Genomic DNA, 19,687 nt, shown 5'->3' on the forward strand with positions numbered 1-19,687 from the left:
TCTTACAATGTGGCCCCAACATGTCATCACTTTTCCCATCCCCAACCCCACACATCCAGGGCTAAAGCCATTCCCCAACACACCATGCCCTTCATATGCTGTTCCAGCCACTGAATGCCCCCTCATTTTCCAACAAAATCCTACCCTTCCTACCAGTTCAAATGCCACCATCTCTGTAAGGCATTTTCTGGCTGCACCTGGGTAAGTGTTTGTTATAATATCCTCTGAGTTCAAGACCTCCATTCTAACTCCAACTGCAGCACTTTTCCCACTGGATTATACTCTGCTTGTTAGACAGTCTCTAGGAGACTGTCTAATCTTTCTACGGAGATGTGGGCTGAAGAGGTACATTTGGACCTGGACCATTTCTCACTTTATTATCCCTTGTGTCAAGTACATAGTTAGGAATTCAATCAATGTTCAGATGACTAGATGTTGATCAAGCAGTAGTTTGAGAGGGTCTCTGGGTAACCTCCTCAATGGATTTAGAGAGGAGGGGAGGAAAGGTGGAAGAGAGAAAGAGTGGCAAGGACCTGCAGTTACTGTGATTCTTATTTCTGTGTTTCAAGAGTATTTGTCTAGATTTCTCTATGCCTCATCTGCAGTGATTCTTCCAGAGTGTACATCCCATCACATTGTTCCCCTGCTTCCAATTCTTCAAAGACTTCTTCCCATTGCCCTTTGGATAAATTCCAAATAGTTTCACTTGGCTCAGGAGGTCCTTCAGGACAAAACCCCCTCCTAGCCCTCCAGCTGGGAATATACTGGTGAGTAAAACAGAAGGGACATTACTCTTGTGAATACACAGCACTTTTGGGGTAGACACTGATCGGTAATCATACGACTAAATGTACAGCCACACAATGTAGCTGAAGGATAGGCAGTCTGTTCTATGGCAGTTTGAGGGGCTAGGAGAGGCTTTCTTGCGGAAGTTTCTTTTGAGGTAAGGTCTAGAGAGCAGCCAGAAGGTTAACCGTATAAAGAAGTCAGCTGAAGATTATTCCAGGCTCTGTAGCAGGACTATACAGCCCAGGGAGCCATGCTGGTGTTGGAGGCCACATCAAGGATTCTGGGTTTTTGTCTATGAGCAATGGGACTTGTGAAATGGTCTGATGTAGTGGGTGTGACCTGATCTGACTCAAATTTCTAAAAAGAGGGTATTGGAGAGGAGCCAGAGGAGAAGAAGGGACCAAGCAAGAGATCATGGTGACTGAGACTATGGTAGAAAAGGAGAGAAGCATGTGGATTTCAAAAGTATTTAACCAATAGAATCAGCATGACCTAGTGGTGGACTAGACATGAGAACAAAGGAGATCGAAGTGTCCTGGAACTGGATGGATGGTGGTAACTGCACTTAGACTGCATCCCCAGGTTTGGTTGGACACACTGAATGTGGGGTACCATCTATATCGAAGTTGAGATTTAATGTGGAACATGGGTCTGGAGCTCAAAGCAGATGGGGGGGCTAGAGGTACGTAGCGGGGAGCCAGAAGCGTTTAGATGGCGTGTGAAACCTTGGGAGGGGACGAGAGGAGAACTGGGCCTAGAATCAAGCTTGGGAAGGTTCAACATTTAGTGCAAGTTGAAAAGATTCATGTTACTTTTAATGGAAATGAAATTGCCCAGACTTTGGGGATTCCTGAAAGTCTTCAAACATCCAAAAGTCAAGGGTTGACCTGTGCCTCTGCCTTGTTCCCAGGATAATGTTTTGCTCATAGTAGGAACTTAAAATATTTGATTAAAAAAACAAACTTCTCTCCTAGTTAAAGAAAAAGGAGTCACTAATCAATGGCACATGTGATCAACTACTTATCAACATAGCACTTAATTTAAAAACATTTAGAGCCAATGCTTTTTAGTTATAAGTATTTTCCCTTTTGGGCATAGAGATTGTGAATCTATAAATACTGCCCATGTACATACACACTCACGTACATGCTCACTCACACACGGCATGTGTCCCCCTGCCACCCTCCTACCATTTAACAGTCAATATACATGGGGAAAAACTATTTTTTACTCTAACATTGTTAAACATTAACATGTACTTTCAAATCAAGGCTAAATGTGTTTTTAAAAAATTATACACATGCTGGGATTTTCCATCATCTCTTTAACATAAGCAATCATAAGCTGACACAGGGGACTCTCTTTTAGGTACCATTTTCCTTCCCTCTCTTGCTTAAGTTGGGCTTGAAAAATGTTTGGAAAGGATTCATTGTTTTAACAAATCTTTTAAGTTTTCTAGTCAGCTCGCTTCTAGCAGTGAGCACAGCGCCCCATCAGATGCACTTTAAAGTGCCCCAGAAAACATCTGAACTCACTCTCCCTGTGGCTGACTTCAATTAGCTGCCTTTCTCCATAAAGAATTGTTATCTAATTATGATAAAAAAAAAACTATGCTACATTGTAATTTTAGGATGGGAGGCTTTCCTGATTCTTATTCTGCTGGGGTATGACATCATCACTTCCTCAGTTCTGAAATATTCTTGAGTACTAGCATTGCAGCAGAGAACAAAGGCTTTGCAAAACCGCTGGCAGCGTACCATGAAGAGCACCAGTAATGAGGAATGTCTCATACTTAGGGTGAGGGGATACACAGAAGAAGCCAGTGTTAGACCACTCACATCCTGAGAGGAGAAACTATCCGTCTCCATCTCTGCCTCCCTACAGCTCACAGCACAGGTTGGACTGGTGTGTACAGTTGATACACAGCAAAGATCTGTTACATTAATGTAATAACAACCAGAGAGCATTTAGAGTCTACAATGTGCTTTTCACACATAATCTATTATCAGCCTCCCAGCTCCTTGTGAACTGGCTACTATAACCTGTTTTTAGGAAACTAAGGCTCAGAAAGGTTAAGAACTCATCCCAAATCACATAGTGTATAAAGCCAGGATTGGGTTCCACATATGCTTGCCTCCAAATCTATGCTTTTTTTCACTCCATACTCACTGATACAACAGATATTTACTAAAAGCCTACTGTCTTCTCAGTACTGTGCTAGAGGCAGGGTTACCAGGATAGGAATGCATATCCTTCAAGGAGCTGGCACTCTGGCGAGGGGAAGCAGCATACTCTAAGTATTAGAACTGGGGGGGTGAACTGGTGCTATTGGGGATGCACGCACTGGAGGGCCCAGATAATTCTGCCTGACCAGGACACTTGAAGATTTTTAATGCAATTCTGAAAGGCATCAATTGCTTCAAACACACACTAAGTTCCTCCCTGAGAGGGGATGGCTTGCAGAAGCAGAAACATGCAGGCACACATTGTCACTTCTAGGTTATGTTAAAGAATGATGGATGATTTTGCTGGACCCGTCCAGTGGTTTCAGCAACAGTTTAAACAAGAAACCTGGAGATTATCCAAGGCCACATGATGGTGGGTGTTGGGGAGGCCAGAGTGCCAAAGCCAGATAAAACTATGAGGACATTTCAGAGGATGGATTTAAGCGTCACCTTTCCCCACTGGTAAAGCCAGTATGTCTCCTCAAGGACTGTTATTTGTGGCCAAACTGGTCCCTTTTAAAGGGACCATTCTCTCCAAATCTTTTCTTATAACTCATACATGTCAAATTCCAGGAGGAATTTAAATGGTGCTGTTTAAAACACCTCCCAGATGGTGGTTCCCACTGTGGCTGCTAATTTTGCACTGATGAAATGAGATGGCAGATATAAACGTTCCATTATCATTTGATACTTATTATTCATTATTGTCATAGCAAAATATTTCCTAGAATATAAGGTATAAAGATGATAAATTCATGAATATTTTTCCAAGCATCGAGGCTTTAAAAATATATATGTATGTTACCTTATTACAAAAAACTAGCAAGAAATGAAGGGCAGAATTTGTCTCCAATCCCATCACTTAATCAAATCAATGTTTCCATTTAACATAGTCACCTTTCAGTCCCTGTGCATATGGTTGGGTACATCATGTATGGATAAAAATTACGTAATGTGTGAATAATTCACACTAGGAACTGATTATCCCTTAATTAAACAATCACCTCATTTTTAAAGAGAGCTAAAGAGACACAATCATGAGGACAGAAATGCAATAAGTAACAAATTTGGCAGATACATGCAGATCGAGACCTTATGATAAACGTTTTCATGTTGGCACATGATAATTTTAAGTGCTGGTGGCAAAAGTCTCCATTTCCCCTTTATATATTAGTGGAGGCAGATGAAAAATAGTTGAAACCCTTTCTCAGAATTCAGCGTGTGTATGTTTTATGGTATTTATGATATTATAGATTCTGAGGGTTGATCAGACCAAAAGGAAACTCTGGATAAATACAGCCCATGTGTGATTCAAAACCCCATTATACTTATTAATTGCATTTCTGCTTTAAAGTTCAGAGCAAAAGTTACCTCCTACTAGTTAATTATGGTGATATATTTATGTATCATGCTACTCTTATAAAGCTAATTCTCAATGTTACTTGTGTTTCCACTCAGAAATGCACTCTAACTTTGTACTTCCTTGATCTTTATAACTTATTTTCAAAATTAAATTAACCTGCTCTTTGCCCATATCTTAAATCAGCCTTTGGCTAAAAACAATGTAATTCTGATTGTAATAAATTAACATTGATCTCTCGGCCTATGACATAGCTAAGAATGAAGAGACCAAATGAGCTTTAGTTTTATCTCCATTTTTTTCTCCCTCTCCCATCATCCTAACAAGCAGGGATCTGGCTGAAAGACAGTTGGAGAAAGAGAAAGGATGATTCAAAGTTTCTTGACAGGACATTTTTTCATTTTTTAATATCCAGCTAAATAAGAGTTGACTGCATTTAGCTGCAGCATACCCAAGCAACGAAAGTATTGAAAAAGCAAATAATTCTTCTGTATATTTCAAATTCTTTAGCTTGGCATTCAGGGATTTAATTCAAACATAACTTTCCAGGCTTCTTTCCAATTCCAAGTTTGTACTGAAATCCAACCAGTCAACATCCTAGACTTTCCCATATCCACAGCTTTGGTTATGCTACTCAAAGCCCTGTCTGTTCAACTGCCAAGGATTAGAACCCTACTCATTTTTAAAAGATACTGGTTAAATGTCTCCTTCCTAATAACCCCAATCAATCTTCCATTCCAATAATGAATTAATTTTAACCTGTCCACAATGAGCCGGGTACTTGATAAGCCTTGGGAACTAATCTAGTGAAAAGGAAAATCTCAAGCCAACTGCATGATGAAGATGGTCATATGTGTTCCCTGCCTTCATTATTTGTAGTGAGGTGGATGGACCTACAGTCTGTCATACAGAGTGAAGCAAGTCAGAAAGAGAAAAACAAATACCGTATGCTAACACATATATATGGAATTTAAGGGGAAAAAAAAAAGGTCATGAAGAACCTAGGGGTAAGACAGGAATAAAGACACAGACCTACTAGAGAATGGACTTGAGGATATGGGGAGGGGGAAGGGTAAGCTGGGACAAAGTGAGATAGTGGCATGGACATATATACACTACCAAACGTAAAATAGATAGCTAGTGGGAAGCAGCTGCATAGCACAGGGAGATCAGCTCAGTGCTTTGTGACCACCTAGAGGGGTGGGATAGGGTGGGAGGGAGGGAGACGCAAGAGGGAAGAGATATGGGAACATATGTATATGTGTAACTGATTCACTTTGTTATAAAGCAGAAACTAACACACCATTGTAAAGCAATTATACTCCAATAAAATCTTAAAAATAATAAAATAAAATGAAAAAAAAAAAGCAAGTAAAGAACAGAAGGACTAGCTAGATGGAGGAAGGAGGGCAGTATGAGTCAGGCTGTGCTAGGTGTATGGAGCCCTGAAACAGTAGCAACACCATGATCAGGTCCCAAGAACAGACGAGCCATCTTCCTGCATCATTTCCTTCCTCTGTAACAGGCATCTTGCCTCAGGCTCATGGCTTTCCTCTGAAATCACATGGCACTCTGTCCTTGGCATATCTCTGCTGCGAATGTCTTCTGAACACCCCACCCCATCTTTCTGAAAACAAATCTGCCTCTTTCCTCACCTGCTCTCAGCTTTCTAGTATAAAGACCTCTGAACTAGTGTAAATAAGGACACTCCTCTCAAGAGGACTCATGAATTTCTGTTTTTCATTTACTATCAGATGCAATTCATGCCCACATTCATAATAAACAAAAACATATGCACATTTCATATCCCGATCATTAATACTAAAGACAACTGCATACAGATTGCCGGAAGAACTTTCCTTCCCTGCTCTGAGCCATGGCACAATGGTCACTATTCCAAAGAACTTAGTGTGGCTTTAATGCTGAGACAAACTCAGGTTTCCTTCAATAGGGATATCAGTAACACACCAGAATCTATGTAGAAAACAGCAACCCTTCAGAACTTCTAATGTATAGAAGACACGTAATGCATGTTTGTGAATTCTGCTGGCATCAATTGGAACTCCTGTTGTTTTCACACTTAAAATATGATGATATGCTTAGCTGATTCTATAGTTTCACTCATTTTACTCTTTTGAAATGTACACTTCCTTAAGGCAGTTATTTACAATGGACAAAATTGTACAAGTCAAAAAAGTGAACAGACTCAATTCTTAACCCAAGTCGTCATTTAATTTAAGGGAATAACCAAACATAACCAAACTTTTAGCATAAGACCATATGATAAGACTGAATTGTGTCCCCTCCACCCCCAAAATTCATATGTTGAAGCCCTAACCCTCAGTGTGATTCTATTTGGGACTAGGGCTTTTAGGACATAGGGCAATTAAGGTTAAATGAGGTCATAAGGGTGGGGTCCTAATCCAATAGGATCGGTAGCCTTATAAGATCTGCATGCATGCAGTGAGGCAAGTCCATGTGAAGACATAATGAGAAGGCAACCATCTACAAGCCAGGAAGAGAGCTCTCTCCAGGTAATGAATCAGCCAGCATCTTGATCTTGGGCTTCCCAGCCTCCAGAACTCTGAGAAATATGTTTATGTTTAAGCCACCCAGTCTATGGCATTTTGCTAGGGCAGTCGAGTAGACTAATACACCATATATCAGAATGAGCAGACAGCCATAAAATACTAAGGAATTAATTTTGGCTTCACTAAGAGAAATTAAAATGCACCAATTAAAAGTAGCACTATTGGGCTTCCCTGGTGGCGCAGTGGTTGAGAGTCCGCCTGCTGATGCAGGGGACACAGGTTCGTGGCCTGGTCCAGGAAGATCCCACATGTCGCGGAGCGGCTGGGCCCGTGAGCCATGGCCACTGAGCCTGCGCATCTGGAGCCTGTGCTCCACAACAGGAGAGGCCACAGCAGTGAGAGGCCCGCGTACCGCAAAAAAAAAAAAAAGTATCACTATTCACTATCATATATTCTCTGTATTCAAGAATCCATACATATGGCACTCTGACTTATTCCACCAAACATATCTGCAGAAGGGTTATGACATCAGATCCTGATTAGAAAGGTCATTTTTCAGGTTTGAATTAGTGGCTCAGTTTACTCCCCTCCTTTCTTCTCCTTTTCTCTCTCTCTCTCTTTTCTTCCTCCTCACTTTCTTTTTTCCTCCCTTCCTCCCTCCCTCCCTTCTTTTCTTCCTAACAAACTATCTGTTAAGAAGTATTTGGTGTTTAGCCACTTATACTGTCTTGGGAGTTCTATTTTTCCATGCTTTTACTATAGTGGTATCTTACATCATGATCACTCCCTGTTCCAGATTGCTGTTCCCTGGAAAGAACAGCCTCCCAGGAACCATCACTCACTGTGTTCAGGTAGAATTGGGCAGTGTGGTTGTGGGGTTTGGGAAAGGTGTATGAAACAGAACACTCAGGAACTACCTAGCAAGCTGGTTACAATCTCCTCGTGGCTTTCAAAGAACATACATCTAAGGACTGCTGATCATTTACTTGACAACACAAAAGGACAGAAATATGAGTAAATGAACAAAAGCTGAAGCCAGTGATCAGACACACAATTACTTCTAACAGTTTCCTCTTCCTCCTTCCCTAAGGAGCCTGGCAAGACTTCCAGGCAAATAAATAAATATACTGTGAAGTTATTTATTTAACCCTAGATGTGACCACTTCCCTTAGAGTTAGACCCCTGGCTGATGTGTGGGTTGCTGTATGTGTAAACACTGTTGGATTCTTTTTTATGAGGTAGTAATAGTAGCCATTGTTATTTTTGTTATATAAGAATTCTCTTTGATAATTCTACAATGAAGTCAGAGTTTTGAAATTCTAGCAATACAAATAATAATTTCTAACTCTACCCTAACATTTTACTTCTATCATTCACCTCCTAATCCTCTAATTCACATGGGCAAAAATGACAACCTCTTTAAATTAATAATTATCTTAATATTTAATAGTTAACAGCCTTCAGAGAGGGCTATTCCAAAAGTTAGTGTTAATGCATATATGGCCAATTAACTTATGACAAATGAGCCAAGAATATACAATGGGGAAAGGACAGTCTCTTCAATAAATGGTGCTGGAAAAACAAGGGAGCCACGTGTAAGAGAGTGAAACTGGACCACCATCTTACACCATACACAAAAATTAACTCAAAGTGGATCAAAGATTTGAATGTGAGACCGTAAAACCTGAAACCATAAAACTTGTAGAAGAAAACATAAGTGGTAAGCTCTTTGACATCAGCTTGGCAATGATTGTTTTTTGGACCTAACTCCAAAAGCAAAGGCAACAAAAGCAAAATTAAACAAGTGGGACTGCATCAGACTAAAAATCTTCAGCACAGCAAAGGAAATCATCAACAAAATGAAAAGGCAAGATACTGAATAGGAGAAAATATTTGCAAATCCAAAATATATAAAGAATACATATAACTCAACAGCAAAAAATAAACAAATAAACAATCTAATTAAAAAATGGGCAGAGGGTTTGAATATACATTTTTTCCAAAGATATGCAGATGGCCAACAGATATATGAAAAGATGCTCTACACCATTAATCATCAGGGAAATACAAACCAAAACCACAAGGAGATATCACCTCATGCCCTTTAGAATGGCTATTATCAAAACAAACAACAAATAACAAGTGTTGGCAACGATGTGGAGAAAAGGGAACACTTGTGCACTGTTGGTAGGAGTGTAAATTGGTGCATTCAGTATGGAAAACAGTAGGGAGGTTCCTGAAAAAAATTAAAAGTAGAACTACCATACAATCCAGCAACTCCACTTCTGGGTATCTATCTGAAGGAAGAAACCACTAAGTCAAAAAGATATATGGACGCCCCCCCACATTCATTACAGCATTATTTACAATAGCCAAGACATGAAAGCAACCTGAGTGACCATCAATGGATAAATGGATAAAAAAATTTGGTATATATACACAATGGAATAGTATTCAGCCATAAAAAGGAAGGAAGTCTTTCCATTTTTGACTACATGAATGGACCTTGAGGGCATTATGCAGGGGAAATAAGTCAGAGAAAGACAAAAATATATAATCTCACTTATATGTGGAATCTAAAAACAAAAAATTAAAAAAAACCATTTTAAACCCCAAATCATAAATACAGAGAACAGATTGGGGGTTGCCAGAGGTAGGGGTTGGGGGTACACAAAATGGGTGAAAGTGGTGAAAAGGTACAAACTTCCAATTATAAAATAAAAGTCATGGGGATGTGACATACAGCACAGTGACTATAATTAATAATACCACATTGTATATTTGAAAGTTGTTAAAGGTAGTAGATCTTAAAAATTCTCATCACAAGAAAAAAAATTTGTAACTCTATATGGTGATGGATGTTAACTACACTTATCAAGGTGAACGTTTCACAATATACAGAAATAATGAATCATTATGTTGTACATCTGAAACTAATATGCTGTATGTCAACTGTATCTCAATATTTAAAGTTAGTATTTTAATATTAAAGTGAATTTAAAACTTTCCAACATTCATTACTAAGAAAAGTATCACTTGACTGATTTTAAAAGAAATGTTATTTCCAAAATTAAAAGAGTCTTTGCTTCATAATAAAACAACAAACTGAACACAAAGGCAGAGGAAGATGGTGAGATACATGTGCAAGAAAAGGCATAGTTTTAATAAGAAAGAGCTTCTTTTGAAAGTCGCTAAACTTTGTTGCTGTGAACTTTCTCTTGCAGTAGAGCTTCTCCACTGAGGGGTGAGGGGCATGGTGGTGGTGGGGAGATAAACCACTTGTTGTTGAGAAGCTGCTAACTTACTATTAGCATCTATTGTGTGGGAACATTGGTTCCTACTCCATCCTAGGAGAAAAGGGAAGAAGGGAAAAAAGACCAACTGATGAAAAAGGGAGTAAGATTAAGTGAATGGGAAAAAAAAAATTCACATTGTATACTTGTAAGTTGTACAGATATGAACATACATGTGAAACACCTAGAATTTTTTTTTAGAATTTATTGAAAATTCTAACATGGATCTAACATAGCTAAACATAGATCAATGGTAAGAGTGTCATGTACCAAGGTTTTGATTAATCCAAAAATCTGTGTATCTGAAATCCACAAAAAGAGGACACTATGATCCCATTTGTTCAGTAAAGGTTTATGTGTACTTTATATACATATACATATGGATACAGAGAGTATTTGTACAGAAACCGTCTAGAAGGACACAGTCCAAACTATTAAGATGGCTCCCTCATAGCTATTTAGTTATTTTTAAACTTAATAAACACTATGAATCCACCAGGCAAAATAAAACCTATAATCTTCACAATAATTATATCTATATCCCATGCCTGTGTCCCCCACCTGAGGTAATCATCCTCAACCTTATATTCATTTAACCTTTCTCCCTGTGCACATGTGCAAGAGCTTGTCTTGGCTATATACCTATATACCTGTGCAGTATGGTAGCCTCTAATCACATGTGGCTGTTGAGTATTAAAAATTTGACTAAGAAACTGGGTTTTTAATTTTCTTTAATTAGTTTAAATTTAAAATTTGAACTGGTATAAATTATGTTTCTGATAAACACAACTTCATTGTTTTGGTGTAACAACATTTCACTTTAACCACTGAATCACCCAGGATACTACTGTTGAATTGAAGTTCTATCAGATGCAAGTCTCCTCTCTAGTTTTACACATAAACACATGGCAATCTAGTTGGTGTCCACACATTGACTCAGGTCAAATGATCTTTTCTATGCACCCATGTAATATTGTAATGTGTTTGATGCAGACAGAGCAAGTTATGAAAATCTTTTCATGTGCTGTACTGGTAATTAATAGCCTTACTATTTTAATTTTAATATAATTAAATATTTTTTAGTTAAAAATAAGTATGTATAAATTTTAAAATTTAAAAAGGAGGCATAGAAGGAGTCATGATGGCAGAATAGGAAGATGCAGAATTTGTCTCTCCTCACAAGTACATCAAGAGTACATCTGCAAATGGAACGATTCTCACAGAGCACCTGCTGAACATTAGCGGAAGACTTTGGACACCTGAAAGGACAAGAAAAATCCCCTCACAACTGGGTAGGACAAAAGAAGGAAAAACAGAAAAGAAGAATTGAAAAAGGGACCTACAACCCTGGGGCATTTGTGGGAAGTGGGAGGGGCACCCATCTGAGCAGGCTTGCCCACCCCTCAAGCCAAGGTCTCCTTGACCTGCATAGGCTCCAGGGTCTTGAGCACCACCCATTCCAAAGCCTCCTTGGGAAACAGACCTGGGCACCCCTGCCTGAGACAGGAATCCACCAGTGCTGGTGGGGGCTGAGTGCTAAAGAGTGAGGTTAAGAGAGCAGATCCGGGGAGAGGACTGCTGTTGGCTGTGCAGATACAACAGAGGGGATGGGAGTAAGGGGCTCTGCGGCTGGGAATGCCCCTAGCGGAAGCGTGGTCTGCCTAGGAAATGAGGTGCCATCGTTGAGTGGCCCCTGCCTCCGTGCGCACTGGGAAGGACTCCACCAGAGCGAGCGTTCCCCAGTCTGTTGCAACTGCCTGCTGGTCTCTGCCGCCACAGGCACTTGGTGCATACCCCAGTTGTGGCTGCCACACCCCTCCCTGGCCTGAGTAAGTGTGCCCCAATCAGCCACTGCTTTTTCTCCCTCTCGCCTGGGTGGGGAACAGACGCCTGAGGGTGGTGCACATGGAGAGGTGGGGCCAAAACAAAAGCTGAGCTCCAGGGGCAGTGTGACTACACAGGCCATGGATTAAACCTCTGTGACTGGCTTGGTAAATCCTGCGTATGGGAATATATGAATAGACAATGAGTGTTCCCACAACTGAGACCAGTCTAACTTTAGCAGCAGTGGACTCTGGGTGCAGGTACATGAAGTAGTTTGGTCAGATGAGAGTCTGAGTGCCCCCACTGGGCCCACAGCAGGTCCAGAGACCTACCTAGAGGTACTGGAGAGCCTCCTGGGGAGGCAGGGGTTGGCTGTGGCTCACTGTGGGAGCAAGGACACTGACAGAGGAGGCACCAGGAAAATATTCTTATTACTATTATTCTTTTTTAGTTTGCTTCATTTTGTTCAGTTGTTGGTGTTCTTGTTTTCATTATTTATTTTCAATATTTTTTATTTTTCTATTTTTACTTTTATGTGTTTTTTTCCTGTTTTTGATTTTTTTGGATCATTTTTATGTGTTGGTTTTATGTTTTCTTTGCCATTTTTAAATATATTAGTTTGCTTTCAGTTTTTGTTTTGTTTTTCATTTTTTGTTTTCATTAGTATAGTCCTTATTGATTGTTCTCATTTTTGAGTTATTTTGTTTGTTCTCTTGTTTTTTGTTTTCTATGTTTTGTTTTTGTTTTTTCTGTCTGCTTCTTTGTTTCTTTCTGGTTGTTTGGTTTTCTTTTTACCATTTGTCTTGGGCTTGGTTTGTCTGTTTTCTTCTTTTTGTGTGTGTGTGGGTTGTTGTTGCTGTTTGTTTGTTTTTGCTACTTGTCTTGGGGTTTTTTTGTCTGTTTTATTTTCCTTTCTTTTTTCTCTGGTTATGCTACGTAGTTTGCAGGCTCTTGGTTCCCGGGCCAGGGGTTGGACCTGGGCTTCCGGGGTTGGAGCACCGAGTCCAGGATGCTGGACCACCAGAGAATTCCAGAGCCCAGGGAATACTAATCACTGTGCACTCTCCTGGAGGTATCCATCTCCACACCAAGACCTGGCTCCACCCAACTGCCTGCAGGCTCCAGTGCTGGAAACCTCATGCCATACAAAAGAAAGGAACACAGCCCCACCCATCAGCAGACAGGATGCCTAAAGTCATACTATGCTCACAGACACCTCAAAACACACCACCTGATGTGGCCCTGCCCATCAGAGGGAAAAGACTCAGCTCCACCCACCAGAGCACAGGCACCAGTCCCTCCCACCAGGAAGCCTACACAAGCCCCTGGACCAAACTCACCCACCAGGGGGAAGACAAGAGAAACAGTGGGAACTATGACACTGCCGCCTGCCAAAAGGAGACCATAAACACGGTAAATTCAACAAAACGAGACAACAGAGCAATATGTTGCAGAGGAAGGAGCAAGGTAAAAACCCACAAGACCAAATAAATGAAGAGGAAATAGGCAACCTACCTGAAAAAGAATTCAGAGTAATGATAGTAAAGATGATCCAAGATCTCAGAAATAGAATGGAGGCACGGATTGAGAAGATACAAGAAATGTTTAACAAAGACCTAGAAGAACTAAAGAACAAACAACCAGTGATGAACAACAACACAATAAGTGAAATGAAAAATACACTAGAAGGAATCAATACCAGAATAACTGAGGCAGAAGAACGGTTAAGTGAGCTGGAAGATAAAATTGTGGAAATAACTGCCAGGGAGCAGAATAAAGAAAAAAGAATGAAAAGAATTGAGGACAGTCTCAGAGACCTCTGGGACAACATTAAACACACCAACATTTGAATTATAGGGGACCCAGAAAAAGAAGAGAAAGAGAAAGGGTCTGAGAAAATATTTGAAGAGATTATAGTTGAAAACTTCTCTAACATGGGGAAGAAAATAGTCACCGAAGTCCAGGAAGCACAGAGAGTCCCATACAGGATAAACCCAAGGAGAAACATGCCCAGACACATATTAATCAAACTAACAAAAACTATATACAAAGAAAAAATTTTAAAAGCAGCAGGGAAAAGCAACAAATAATATAAAAGGGAATCCTTGTAAGGTTATTAGCTGATGTTTCAGCAGAAACTCTGCAGGCCAGAAGGGAGTGTCAGGATACATTTAAATTGATGAAAGTGAAAAACCTACAACCAAGATTACTCTACCCAGCAAGGATCTCATTCAGATTTGATGGAGAAATCAAAAGTTTTACAGACAAGCAAAAGCTAAGAGAATTCAAAACCACCAAATCAGCTTTAAAACAAATGCTAAAGGAACTTCTCTAGGTGGGAAACACAAGAGAAGAAAAAGACCTACAAAAACAAACCCAAAACAATTAGGGAAATGGTAATAGGAACATACATATCAATAATTACCTTAAATGTAAATGGATTAAATGCTCCAACCAAAAGACATGGACTGGCTGAATGGATAAGAAAAGACCCATATATATGCTGTCTACAAGAGACCCACGTCAGACCTAGGGACACATACAGACTAAAAGTGAGGGGATGGAAAAAGATATTCCATGAAAATGGAAATCAAAAGAAAGCTGGAGTAGCAATACTCATATCACACAAAATAGACTTTAAAATAAAGACTATTACAAGAGAAAAAGAAGGACACTATATAATGATCAAGGGATCAATCTGAGAAGAAGATGTAACAATTGTAAATATTTATGCACCCAACATAGGAGCACCTCAATACGTAAGGCAAATGCTACCAGCCATAACGGGGGAAATCGACAGTAACACAATAATAGTGGGGTGCTTTAACACACCACTTACACCAATGGACAGATCATCCAGACAGAAAATTAATAAGGAAATGCAAGCCTTAAATGAGACATTAGACCAGATAGACTTAATTGATATGTTTAAGACATTCCATCTGAAAGCAGCAAAACACAATTTCTTCTCAGAATATTCTCCAGGAACATTCTCCAGGAACATTCTCCAGGATAGATCACATCTTGGGTCACAAATCAAGCCTCAGTAAGGTTAAGAAAATTGAAATGTATCAAGTATCTTTTCTGACCACAGTGCTATGAGATTAGAAATCAATTAAAGGAAAATAAGTGTAAAAAACGCAAACACAGGGAGGCTAAACACTATGCTACTAAATAACCAAGAGATCACTGGAGAAATCAAAGAGGAAATCAAAAAATACATACAAACAAATGACAATGAAAACATGACGACTGAAAACCTATGGAAGGCAGCAAAAGCAGTTCTAAGAGTCAAGTTTATAGCAATACAATCCTATCTCAAGAAGCAAGAAAAATCTCAAATAAACAGCCTAAACTTACACCTAAAGCAACTAGAGAAAGAAGAACAAAAAAAAAAAAAACCCAAAGTTAGTGGAAGAAAAGAAATCATAAAGATCGGAGCAGAAATAAATGAAATAGAAATGAAGAAAACAATAGCAAAGATCAATGAAATTAAAAGCTGGTTCTGGTTCTGTGAGAAGATAAACAAAATCGATAAATCTTTAGTCAGACTCATCAAGAAAAAGAGGGAGAGGACTCAAAGCAATAAAATTAGAAATGAAAAAGGACAGATTATAACTGATACTGCAGAAATACAAAGGATCATCAGAGACTACTACAAGCAACTGTATGCCAATAAAATGGCAACCTGGAAGAAATGGACAAATTCTTAGAGAAGTACAACCTTCCAAGACAGAACCGGGAAGAAATAGAAAATATGAACAGACCAATCACAAGTAATAAAATTGAACTGTGATTAAAAATCTTCCAACAAACAAAAGTCCAGGACCAGATGGCTTCACAGGTGAATTTTATCAAACATTTAGAGAAGAGCTAACACCTATCCTTCTCAAACTCTTCCAAAATATTTCAGAGGGAGGAACACTCCCAAGCTCATTCTATGAGGTCACCATCACCCTGATACCAAAACCAGACAAAGACATCACAGAAAAAGAAAATTACAGGTCAATTATCATGGATGAACATAGATGCAAAATCCTCAACAAAATATTAGCAAACTGAAACCAACAATACATTAAAAGGATCATACACCATGATCTAGTGGGATTTATCCCAGGGATGCAAGGATTCTTCAATATATGCAAATTAAACAATGTGATACACCATATTAACAAATTGAAGAATAAAAACCATATGGTCATCTGAATAGATGTAGAGAAATCTTTTGACAAATTTAACACTCATTTATGATAAAAACTCTCCAGAAAGTGGGCATAGAGGGAACCTACCTCAACATAATAAAGGCCGTATATGACAAACCCACAGCCAACATCGTTCTCAATGGTGAAAAACTGAAACCATTTCCTCTAAGATCAGGAACAAATCAAGGTTGCCCATTCTCACCATTATTATTCAACATAGTTTTCGAAGTTTTAGCCAGGACAATCAGAGAAGAAAAAGAAATAAAAGGAGTCCAAATCGGAAAAGAAGGAAAACTGTCACTGTTTGCAGATGACATGATACTATACATAGAGAATCCTAAAGATGCTATCAGAAAACTACTAGAGCTGATCAATGAATTTAGTAAAGTTGCAGGATACAAAATAAATGCACATAAATCTCTTGCATTCTTATACATTAACTATGCAAGATCAGAAAGAGAAATGAAGGAAACAATCCCATTTACCATCACATTCAAAAGAACAAAAAACCTAGGAATAAACCTACCTAAGGAGGCAAAAGACCTATATGCTGAAAACTATAAGATATTGATGAAGGAAATCAAGGACGACACAAACAGATGGAGAGATATACCATGTTCTTGGATTGGAAGAATCAATATTGTGCCCTATCAAATTACCAATGACATTTTTCACAGAACTAGAACAAAAAATTTTACAATTTGTATGGAAACACAAAAGACTCCGAATGGCCAAAGCAGCCTTGAGAAAGAAAAATGAAGCTGGAGGAATCAGGCTCCCAGAGTTCAGACTATACTACAAAGCTACAGTACTCAAGATAGTATGGTACTGGCACAAAAACAGAAATATAGATCAAGGGATCAGGATGGAAAGACCAGAGATAAACCCACACACCTATGGTCACCTAATCTATGACAAAGGAGGCAAGAATATACAATAGAGAAAAGACAGTCTCTTTAATAAGTGGTGATGGGAAAACTGGACAGTTATATGTAAAAGAATGGAATTAGAACACTCCTTAACACCATACACAAAAATAAACTCAGAATGGATTGAAGACCTAAATGTAAGGCCAGACACTATGAAACTCTGAGAGGAAAACATAGGCAGAACACTCTTTGACATAAATTGCAGCAAGACCATTTTTGACCCACCTCCTAGAGTAATGAAAACAAAAATAACAAATGGGTCTTAATGAAACTTAAAAGCTTTTGCACAGCCAAGGAAACCAAAAACAAGACGAAAAGACAACCTTCAGATTGGGAGAAAATATTTGCAAATGAAGCAACTGACATAGGATTAATCTCCAAAATATACAAACAGCCCATGCAGCTCAATATCAAAAAAACAAACAACACAATGCAAAAATGGGTGAAGACTTAAATAGACATTTCTCCAAAGAAGACATACAGATGGCCAACAAACACATGAAAAGATGCTCAATATCACTAATTACTAGAGAAATGCAAATCAAAACTACAATGAGATATCATATCACACCAGTCAGAATGGCCATCATTAAAAAATCTACAAACAATAAATGGTGGAGAGGGTGTGGAGAAAAGGCAACAGTCTTACACTGTTGGTGGGTATGTAAATTGACAAAGCCACTATGGGGAACAGTATGGACATTCTTAAAAAACTAAAAGTAGAACTTCTATATGATCCAACAATCCCACTACTGGGCATATACCCAGAGAAAACCATAATTCAAAAAGACATATGCACCCAAATGTTCATTGCAGCACTATTTACAACAGCCAGGACATGGAAGCAACCTAAATGTCCATCAACAGAGAAACAGCTAAAGAAGATGTGGTACATATATAGAATGGAATATTACTCAGTCATAAAAAGGAATGAAATTGTGTTATTTCCAGAGACCTGGGTGGACCTAGAGACTGTCATTCAGAGTGAGGTCAGAAAGAGAAAAACAAATATAGTATATTCACACTTATATGTGGAATCTAGAAAAATGGTTTAGATGATCTTATTTGCAAAGCAGAAACAGAGACACATTTGTAGAGAACGAGTGTATGGATACCAAGAGGGAAGGGGGTGGTGGGATGAATTGGCACATGGGGATTGACATATATACCCCACTATGTATAAAATAGGTAACTAATGAGAACCTACTGTATAGCTCAGGGAACTCTACTAAGTGCCTTGTGGTGACCTAAATGGCAAGGAAATCCAAAAACGAGGGGATATATATATACATATGGCTGATTCACTTTGCTGTACAGCAGAAACTGACACAGCAGTGTAAAGCAACTATAATCCAATAAAAATAAAATGAAATAAAATAATGAAAAGGAGGCATATTACTGATGCAGAATCAAAAGGAGATGCAGAAAGTAGCACTAGAACCAGAATAGTAAAGAAAAAGGAGCCTGGCTAAAAGTATGTCGGAAATTTCATGATGAACAGCAATTGCAATTTGTTGGAGCAGAGCAAAAGGAAAAAAGCTGTTTGTTTGTTGTGTAAAAAATGGACAATATTAAGAGACATTTTTAGCAAAGACATAGTGAATTTGGTAACTTGCTTCTCAACAGTCAAAAAGAATTGATGACATTAGTCACCTGTAATCAAAATTAAATGTACAATGAAACATTTTGAAGTGATTTTAAACAGAATCTGAGCTGATTCTGTATCTGTATGATACTAATGTTCAGTCTTCTAAAGCAGATTCCTGAAAAGTGTCATGTATACCATTGTTAAATCATTCAGTAAATATTTGCAAATGCTATGGATCAATGCCAGACAATGGAATTCTTAAAAGAAATAGAACACAATACATTTAATATCTGTGTTCTTTGCCTGTACTTGTTGGTTAAGTCATGGAAGAAATATACAAAGATTTATTGCATTGTTAAGTCCAATTCAAGATTTCATTAAAACAAAAAAATGCTTTCCAAATATTCAATAATTAAAGACAAAAAATACTTAAAGACAAAAAAATGGCAGAGTAATTTATATTTTCTCATTGATATCAGACTACATGTAAATGAGCTTAATTTGAAGCTCCTAAAAAAAAAGGAAATGCTGATTTGTAGCCTAGCTAACCTAGCTAAACAGGCACAAAATTTCGTGTTAAAATTGAAACTTTTCAGAGTACAATACAATGAAATTAATTTTACACATTTTCTAACATAAATCAATTTTAAGAAAAAGTTGAAGAATGAGTTGCTGACATTGATCAATTTATAGTTGCTTATAAATTTATGCAATACCCTTTTGAATTTAATGTTAAAAATATGACTTAAGTATCAGTAAACTTATTTAACTTGGACAGAGATAATTTTGAAACTAATGCTATTGTTTCAAAGTCAAATCAAATCTTCTAAAAAAAAGAAGAACCAGTTGTGTTAATGTACATGCATACATTAAGAGAAAATAATTTTTTGGTACGTGATTAATTTATTGGGACTTTTAGGTATGTTTGGAATTATTAGGGTATGTG

General features: G+C 38.4%; 1 protein-coding gene across 1 annotated transcript in view; it reads right to left on the minus strand.

The window, feature by feature from the left end:
- Positions 1 to 19,687, minus strand: part of SAMD13 (sterile alpha motif domain containing 13) — a 48,591-nt gene that overhangs the window by 17,943 nt on the left and 10,961 nt on the right. The window lies entirely within an intron of this gene.

This window comes from Leucopleurus acutus (genome assembly GCF_964270905.1).
Source record: "Leucopleurus acutus genome assembly, chromosome: 2".
Lineage (NCBI taxonomy): Eukaryota > Metazoa > Chordata > Mammalia > Artiodactyla > Delphinidae > Leucopleurus > Leucopleurus acutus.